The sequence below is a fragment of the Narcine bancroftii genome, chromosome 5 (genome assembly GCF_036971445.1).
Source record: "Narcine bancroftii isolate sNarBan1 chromosome 5, sNarBan1.hap1, whole genome shotgun sequence".
NCBI classification, from domain to species: Eukaryota; Metazoa; Chordata; class Chondrichthyes; order Torpediniformes; family Narcinidae; genus Narcine; species Narcine bancroftii.
In genome coordinates, this window is record NC_091473.1 from 24,405,534 (window position 1) to 24,414,882 (window position 9,349).

Genomic DNA, 9,349 nt, shown 5'->3' on the forward strand with positions numbered 1-9,349 from the left:
GTCCCCCTCCTTTCTTAAAAAGTGGGATAACATTAGCTACCCTCCAATCCACAGGATCTGATCCTGAATCTATAGAACCTACAGGATATGCTAATTGAAGAGACATTGTACCTTGAGGGTGCACCTTCACAGGACTGGTGCTGATCAGGCACCAGTTCACATGCTTGTTGGGTTAACTGTGAGAGATATCAAATTAAACAATAAGAATCGATGACAATGTGAGGAATAGCAGTGGAAAAGTCAAGGGGTGGGGAATCGTGTTCATCATGTACAACTTTTTTGGAATATAGGTATCTTGGAAACTACTGCCAGTCATGAAGAACTAACATCTTAGCCAAAAAAACTTGTGTTTCCAATTGTTTCATATTCAGAATGCAGTGTGGCTAAGTAGATGTACATTCACAGAAGGCACAGGGAAATTTGCAAGATAGAGCTTTATTCAAACTACAAGCTTCATATTTCAGACTCTTGTGAAGCTGTGATATTGTTTGAGAAGCAGCTTGACATCTGACTTTGGTATACAATAGCACTGCTGCAAAACATAAACACACAGATATTGAGTAAACAGCTTGTTCCATGCTTAAAAGATTCTTAAGACTCTTATCTACCATGACAGAGAAAACCTTGGATGAATACAAAACTTTGCGCTTGTTGACTTATTACTGAAGAGTCAATAACTATATCAATTCATATATTGACACATTGGTTAATCAACGGCTGCTCTTGAATGTCTGTTTGCTACCATTATTGCTTGTTGCTTGGGATATTGAGTGAAGTTTCAAACTACCAAGCATTTGTTACGTGGCAGACCAGCAGCAATGAAAAATCACCAAGGCCGTGTTTTTATTTTTCTTTTAAAACATTTTATTTATTAATAACTACTAATAATATTACCCATTAGTCAAATCAAACCCAACAATGTGTGAATATACTGTGTGTGTGTGTGTGTGTGTGTGTGTGTGTGTGTGTGTGTGTGTGTGTGAGTGATACCAAAACCATTACAGCTTAGACATAATTCTGGAAAATTATTCCAAAGTTCAGTTTTAGAATCCATTGTCGAAATACAGACTTTTAAACTGATGCACAGAAGTCACAAAACGCGTGACTTCCATTTTGCTTCCAAAACCCTGGTACAGGTCAATCAAAGTGACCTTTCCTTGAGTCACGGTGGGAATCAATAATTCCCCTGAGGGAGAATCAGCTGAATTGTCCATGATTGCACAGAGCCATTCTTGCTCTGTGTTCGATAAGATGGCTGCTGGTTAATAAAGTGCTGTTCCTTCAGTGTTGTAGACCAGTTGCATGGCACCCGCTGCAATCACATTGCAGACACCATACTCATGGTAGCAGTCTGTGCATACACGAGCTCTGGATTGGCGGTCTGATGTTCAACAGAGTCCAGGTGCAGTACGACCACCATGTTCAGAGCTCCCACTTACCTGTAAATAGTTATTGTTATAACCTCTCCTCTCGAATCGGGTTGTTACTACCACCAAATCATCAAACATGGTGTTTGAAGTGGGATGGCGTGTATCCCAAGTTGAAGCTTTCTGGGGTTGACTTACAAGTGAGAAACAAGCACCATGTTGCAGGAGTCGGCATGGCAGATGGATTCAGATGACCTGACCCACTCATCTTTGAGGGTAACATTACCAAGAACTGGCGTATTTTCAAACAAGAGTATGATATATTGCGGTGGTGCATAGTGACAAGCCTGCCCACACCAGAGTGTACATTTTATTAAATTTGGCAGGTCCGGAAGCCATAGAGAAGGAGAGATCATTTGTTTATGCAAGTGAAGGTGAGCAAATTCTCAGTCCAGCAGAATCAAGAGAAGACTCTAAGTGCTTGAAAAAGAAATTTACAGAAACGTGCAATTGACAGACAAATATCACGAGGGAAAGGCACAAATTTAATACAAAAGATCAAAAGCTTGGCGAATCAATCAATTCATATGTCAGCGATTTAAAGATAAGAGCAAAGACCTGAAACTGCAAGGAACTAATCAGAGACAGGCTGGTCGGTGGTATTTATAATGACAGCATGAGGAAGGCGCATCTGCACGATAATGACTTAATGCTAGCGAAGGCATCTCTGCCTGTCTGATTTATGAAATGACTGAGGAGAATAACAAGAAGTTAGCCTCTCCACAGCATGAGCACTGATGCAGTCCAGGCAGGACCTGCAAAGAAACAATGGCTGAATACCAGGAGGAAGAGCCAGCCAGACCAAACCACATCATTATCCATTACAAAGAGCAACAACTCTGGATGTGACCATGCAGCAAGAAAGGAAATGTGTCACCTTTCAGCCAGCAGTGTCAAGCCTGTAGAAAGTGGAACCATTTCAAAAGATGCTGCAGGTCCAGACAGCAGATCAATACCAGGCCTAGACCTCGAAGGACGATTGACAAACTAGAGTATGCACATGATGAAAGCGACATAGAATAAGCATATTCCGTCAATGGGCTGATATTGAGGATGTCTATGCACTCAACGAAGACACACATTAGGGGAAACTATGAAGATTTCATAACCATAAAGGTCAATGGCAAGGCTGTGAAATGAAGGTCGACGTCATGTTGAGAAGACATTCAATCGACTAAGAAAAGGGGAACAGATCAAGCCATGCATCAAGTCAACAAGTCTAGCGGCATACAAGATCAAAGCCATTGGCATGGTGAAGCTCTGGGCTACCTACCAGGACAGTTACATTTACAGATGTTCTTCATTGTCCACGAGGATATTCTTCCTCTGCCTGGCCTAAGTGTATGTATGAACATGGGACTCATCTAATTTAGTAGAGACATTCACCAGGTCTATCCCTCCGAAGACAAATTTTCAAAGAATACAGTGATCTCTTTTCAGACGAGCTTGGGAAGCTGGCAGTAACCTGGTAGTAAGACTTGTGATTTTACTGGCACCTTGCATACCTGTGATCATGAAGGACAAAGTCAAGACTGAGCTGTCAGAATGCAGGATTTGGGTGTAATTACTCTGGTTTCAGAGCTGAGTGAGTGAGTGTCATCCATGGTAGCCACCAACAAGAAGGACGGGCAAGAAATCCAGATATGCATTAACCTGCGGGATCTCAACACACCCTGAAGAGACCACACTATCTGGTAAGCACCGTGGAAGAGGTTACTGCACAAATGACTGGCCAAACTGTATTCTCACTCCTAGATGCCCAGAACTCCTTTGGCAGATCATGTTCGATCACAAATCATCATTACTGACCACATTTAGCACTTGTTTCAGTCGGTACAGATTTATGTGGATGCTATTTGGAATTAATTCAGTCATGAAGTGTTCCAGAGATCCATGGAACAGATTTTCTCTGGGTACCCGTAGCCATCATAGTCGATGACATACTCGTGGGTGGCAAGAACATGGAGGAACATGATGCTAATTTAAACAAAGTGCTCGATCCTGCCAGAAAGGTGAACCTGAGGCTCAACCCCTTCAAGTACAGGTTCCAGCTGAATCAGATAAGCTTTGTTGGCTATGTTTTCATCAGCTAAGGCCTGAAAGCGGACCCCTTGAAAATGAAGGCAACCAGTAAGATGTCTGTACCGGAAGACTTTGCAGCCCTACTGAGGTTTCTCAGTGTGATAACTACCTGGACGAGTTCATCCCAAACTCAAGTGAACTCACAGCTATATTGAGACAGCTTACGCATAAGGATCTGGAGTAGACTTGGCATGAGCAGCAACAGAATGCTTTCTACACTTTAAAGAAGCACATCATATGCCCACCAGTTTTGTCACATTATGACGACTGAAAGCCAGTAATGCTGACCTGTGACTCCTCACAGTATGGGCTCGGTGCGGTATGTTTGCAAGTGGGAAACCAGTGGCCTTTGCTTCAAAGTCACTCACCGATGCAGAGACCAGGTACATGGAAATCAAAAAAGAATTGTTGGCAGTGATTTTTACCTGTTCCAAGTTTAATGACTATATCTATGGTAAGCCAGTAAACATAGAGACCGATCACTAACCCCTGGTGACAATATTGAAGAAGCCCATTCACACAGCACTAGCGAGGTTACAGAAGATGATGTTCAGGTTTCATAAATATAGTATCACCCTGGTATGTGTGCGTAAAAGTGATGCACCTAGCACACACACTGTCTCGTGCCCCCAGAGACTCCACTGTCCAACAGATTGAGGAGGAGGAGAATTTTGACGTAATGACGGTCACTCACATGTCCTTGTCTCACCTGGAGGAGTTAAAGAGACACACAGCAGAAGATGCTACTTTAAAGACCCTTGGCACTTCCATCAAGGATGGTTGGCCAAACAAGCAGTGCAGTCTGCCACCAGCAGGGCGCCCCTACTTCCCGTTCTGTGACGAGCTGCTCATCAAAGAAGAGATCATAATGAAAGCTGTGATTCCCAACTCATTGCAGAAGACATATCCCAACATCCTGCACAGAGGGCATAGGGTGCAGGGGCAACAAAACAGAGGACGAGGAACATAGTTTTTTGGACTGGGTTGATCAAGAACCTCGACCAAGAGGTACAAGTTTGCTTGGTGTGCAACAGCATTAAGCCACAGCGGCAGAAGGAACCATTACAGCTTCATTCAGTTCCAGACTTACCTTGGACAACTGTGGCAAGTGACATTTTTGAGTTGTGATGTCAGCAATACCTAGAGTTGGTTGATTCATATTTGGGGTGGTACGAAGTAGACTTGTTATGTGATGCTACTTCCACATCAGTCATCACCAAGTGGTGCATGGAACACCAACACCCTGTTACCAGATAATGGCAGACAGTTTACAAGTCAAACATTTAACGACTTTGCATCAGAGTAGGACTTCACTCACATCGCCAGCACCCAGAATATCCACTGTCTAATGGACTGCCTGAGAGAGCTGTAAGAAGTGTGAAACAGCTCATAGAAATGTCCTAAAGGGAGAAAATGGACATATTCCTCAATCTGCTTAATCTGAGGAACAACCCTTGTGATGCCACACTTGGATCTCCAGCTCAGAGACTGATGTTGAGACAGAAGCATACAACCTTACCTGTGGCAAGAAAGCTTCTAGAGCCCCAAATGAGAAATCCACAGGAGACCAAGCCTGCTACAGATTGTTACAGGAGTGTTACGACAAGGTGATCTGACCACTTGAGCTTTTGTCCGAGGGACAAGTTTTCAGGATGCAAACTCTGCAGGGCTATGACTGGACTGGAATAGTAGAAGTAAACTACCAGAAGCCGAGGTCATACCTGGTCTGATCGGAAGGGAAATTGTACAGGAGAAACCAATGACACATCCTTCCTGTAAGGGAACTGGTCCCAGTTCTTTTTTTAAAATTTTTTTTATTTTTCACACCATAAACCACATTAACCATGATACATACTTTTTCCTTTTCAAATATATACAGTGCCATTTTCTCCCCCCCCTCCCTCCTCCCATCCCACCCTCCCTACCTCCCCCCTCCCGTCCATTTAAAGTTCAAAATCTAGGCTACATTAAACCAGTTAAACAATGTTGTCATTCAATAAAAATAAACAAGAAATCCACTGAGTCAATTCTTTTCATTTCCTTCTCCTTTCGTTAATTTAGGTAGTGAATGTCCCCGGTAGGTTTTCGCTATTGTGTTTCATGTAAGGCTCCCATATTTGTTCAAATATTTCAATATTATTTCTTAAACTATATGTTATGTTTTCTAATGGAATACATTTATTCATTTCTATATACCATTGTTGTATTTTCAAATTATCTTCCGATTTCCAGGTTGACATAATACATTTTTTTGCTACGGCTAGAGCTATCTTAACAAATCTTTTTTGTGCATCATCCAAATCAATTCCAAATTCTTTGTTTTTTATGTTACTTAGGAGGAAGATCTCTGGATTCTTTGGTATATTGTTTTCTGTAATTTTATTTAATATTTGGTTTAGATCTTCCCAAAATTTTTCTACTTTCTCACATGTCCAGATTGCATGAATTGTTGTTCCCATTTCTTTTTTACATCGAAAACATCTATCAGATACTGTTGGGTCCCATTTATTTAACTTTTGAGGTGTAATGTATAGCCTGTGTATCCAGTTATATTGTATCATACGTTACCTCGTATTTATTGTATTTCTCATCGTTTCAGAACATAACTTCTCCCATGTTTCCTTTTTTATCTTTATATTTAAATCTTGTTCCCATTTTTGTTTAGTTTTACCATTTGTTTCCTCATTCTCCTTTTCTTGCAGTTTAATATACATATTTGTTATAAATCTTTTGATTATCATTGTATCTGTAATCACATATTCAAAGTTACTTCCCTCTGGTAAACTCAGACTGCTTCCTAATTTGTCCTTCAAGTAGGATCTCAACTGGTAATATGCCAGCACTGTATCTTGAGTTATATTGTATTTATCTTTCATTTGTTCAAAGGATAATAATATATTTCCTGAAAAACAATTTTCTATTCTTTTGATCCCTTTTTTCTCCCATTCTCTAAAGGAAAGGTTATCTATTGTAAAAGGGAGTAACTTATTTTGCGTCAATATTAGTTTTGGTAATTGATAATTTGTTTTATTTCTTTCTACATGAATCTTCTTCCAAATATTGAGTAGATGATGTAATACTGGAGAACTTCTATGTTGTACCAATTTTTCATCCCATTTATATAATATGTGTTCAGGTATCTTTTCCCCTATTTTATCTAATTCTAATCTAGTCCAATCTGGCTTTTCCCTTGTTTGATAAGAATGCGATCCTGACAAGACTGTGTACCAGAACACGGGAATGTGTGCCTAAAGACAGTGGTATTTCCTCAGAAGCCGCTCCTGAGTTAATGGGCAGTGCACATTCACAGTTTGAGGTACCACAGGCCTCTCTACCTCCACAGGACATGCTCTGGATGCATCTGTGAACCGAACCCCATTCGTTGTGTAATGTTAACTTGCAAACTATGTTACGTTGGGGGTTACTAAAGAAAGGGATGTAGACCAGTTAATCAGCACCTGATGCAATCGCGCTGCAGTCACCGTACTTGCGGTACCTGTCAGCTAGAGTTTAACAAAGTCCATCTGCAGTATGGCCACCATGTAACTGTAGTTATTATAACCTCTCCTCTTGAGTTGTGTTGTTACATCGACAAACAAGTGTTCCACACACAGGACTCACTCAACACCTGTGTCCCTGAAAAAGCAACAAATGTTCTTTCACCTCCTCAAAGTAGCGAATTTCGGTACCGCCTGTACTGCTGTTGCCACCCAGTCTTTCCACAGTTGTGAATGGTTGCAGCCTGTCCTAGCCCTTAAAGTGATATTCACCCTATCCCTAATTTTCTTTCCTTTCTATTGTTATTTTAGGGCTGCATGATTGATGTAGTCGTTAGTACAATGCCTTTACAGTCCCAGTGATCGAGACTGGTGTTCGAATCCTGCACTATCTGTAAGGAGTTTGTACGTTCTTCCCATGTCTGCGTGGGTTTTCCCTGGGCTCCGGTTTCTTCCCACTCTCTGAAATGTACTGGGGCTGTTGGGTAATTGGGTGTAAATTGGGGGCATGGACTCGTGGACCAAAAGGGCCTGGTTTTGTGTTCTATGTCTAAATTTTGTTTGACTTTGGAATAAATTCATTTTCCATTTTCAGTGCTTCAATCAAGACATTTCTTAGCTGGCAATTGAAGGAAGTATTTTTCAGCATGATGTTTGCTTCTGGCCTGCTCTCCATAAGAGCAATGGTTTCTTTCACACTAATCTACTGCATTGATTTGGGATCTCAAGACTTCATCTCCCTGTTGTGCTATTTACCATATTTGCTTCAAAGAACACATCTATTCATTCAATTTACAACCAAGTGGTTCTTGAGCTCAGTCAAACACAGCAAAGCATCTATTATTGTTGCTTAAGACAGCCATACTGTCCTATTCCCAATGACCAACTAACTTGATGCTTGTGATAGTTCAGTTGATAAGTCACCACAACCATCCCTTGCCATTGGGCCTTCTGAATCAGGATTTTTTTTCATATTTCAGATTTATTATCAGAGTGCATATGTTACAGAGTCCAGAGGACCCCCCAAAACCAGCAGCAATAGATATGCACTACCACACAGAGTTACTTAAACAAAAGTAGTTTTTAATTATATCTGAATAAGAAAACAGAATTAGACTTTAATTTACTTAACCTATCTAACCTACTTAATGCCCCCTCTAATACTAAGCGCAGGTGTGTGTAATGTATATTTAAGATTAGAAAAGTTCTTTGGATCACAGTCCAATCTCACTGGTTGCAGGCAATTCTTGTACTGTGCGCAGAAGTTAGCATTAATAAAGTTCACTAGGCTTTGGTGTTTAACAGGCAAATGGTTATCACCTAGGAGAGTTCTGGTTGGTTTTCTGAGAGAGATTCCTTTTGTTCCAGGACATCCGCACCTGATTCCGTTCCAATCAGTCTTGCTGACGAAACTTGCCCTCTTCAGGGTTCTCTAGATGATCCTCTTTCTTTCAGGTCACCTTTCAGAAAGTTAGTCTTCTCCTTTGACCAGACAGTCTTCCAAAGTTTGCCAACTTGTCTCTCTGGAATTGATTTCTCTGTCTCTCCTTCTCTCTCAGCCCCTGCCCTCTCTGAGAGCAAAGCTGTTCTCCTCTGCCTGCAAAGATCACATGCTCTTCCAGACAACATGCTGCTGCTGTATGGTGACACTTTGTTGCTCTTTTGCAAAAAGCACTCTGCAAAAGTCCTGCAAAAATTCTGTGTTTTAAAATGTTTGTGTGAAACCTGCTCTAACAATTCCTCCCAAACCACCTTTAAATACTGTGTAACACATACATGACATCACATACAACATTGACATTTTTTCTTGCGGAGAAGGCATAATTACCACTTATTAGAAGGACAAAAAGACTGTACACAGCATATACATGTAAACAAAATGTTACGAGCCCAGAGGACTCCCGAAACCCACCAGCAATCGATAATCACCAAGACTTAAAAAAGGTTGCTTTTAATTATTTTTAAACATAAAAACAGAATCACACTTTAATTTATCACAATTGACTTAATTAACCTAACTTAACCCCCTTCTAATTCTAAGTGCATGTGTATGTAATGTGTGGGTAAGTTCAGAAGAGTTCTTTGATTCACAACCCAATCTCACTTCTCATTCCTCCAAGTTCACTGGTTGCAGGCAATTCTTGTACTGTGCACAGAATTTAACATTTATAAAGTTCACCAGGGCTTTGGTACTTGTAAGGTACATGGTTACCACTCAGTAAGGTTCTTGTTGGTTTTCAGAGAGAGATTTGAGGCACGCTGTACACCCACAACTGATTCCTTTTTGATCAGCCACATCAGTGTCTTGCCGATAAACTTTCCCCCTCAGGGTTCTCCAGATGA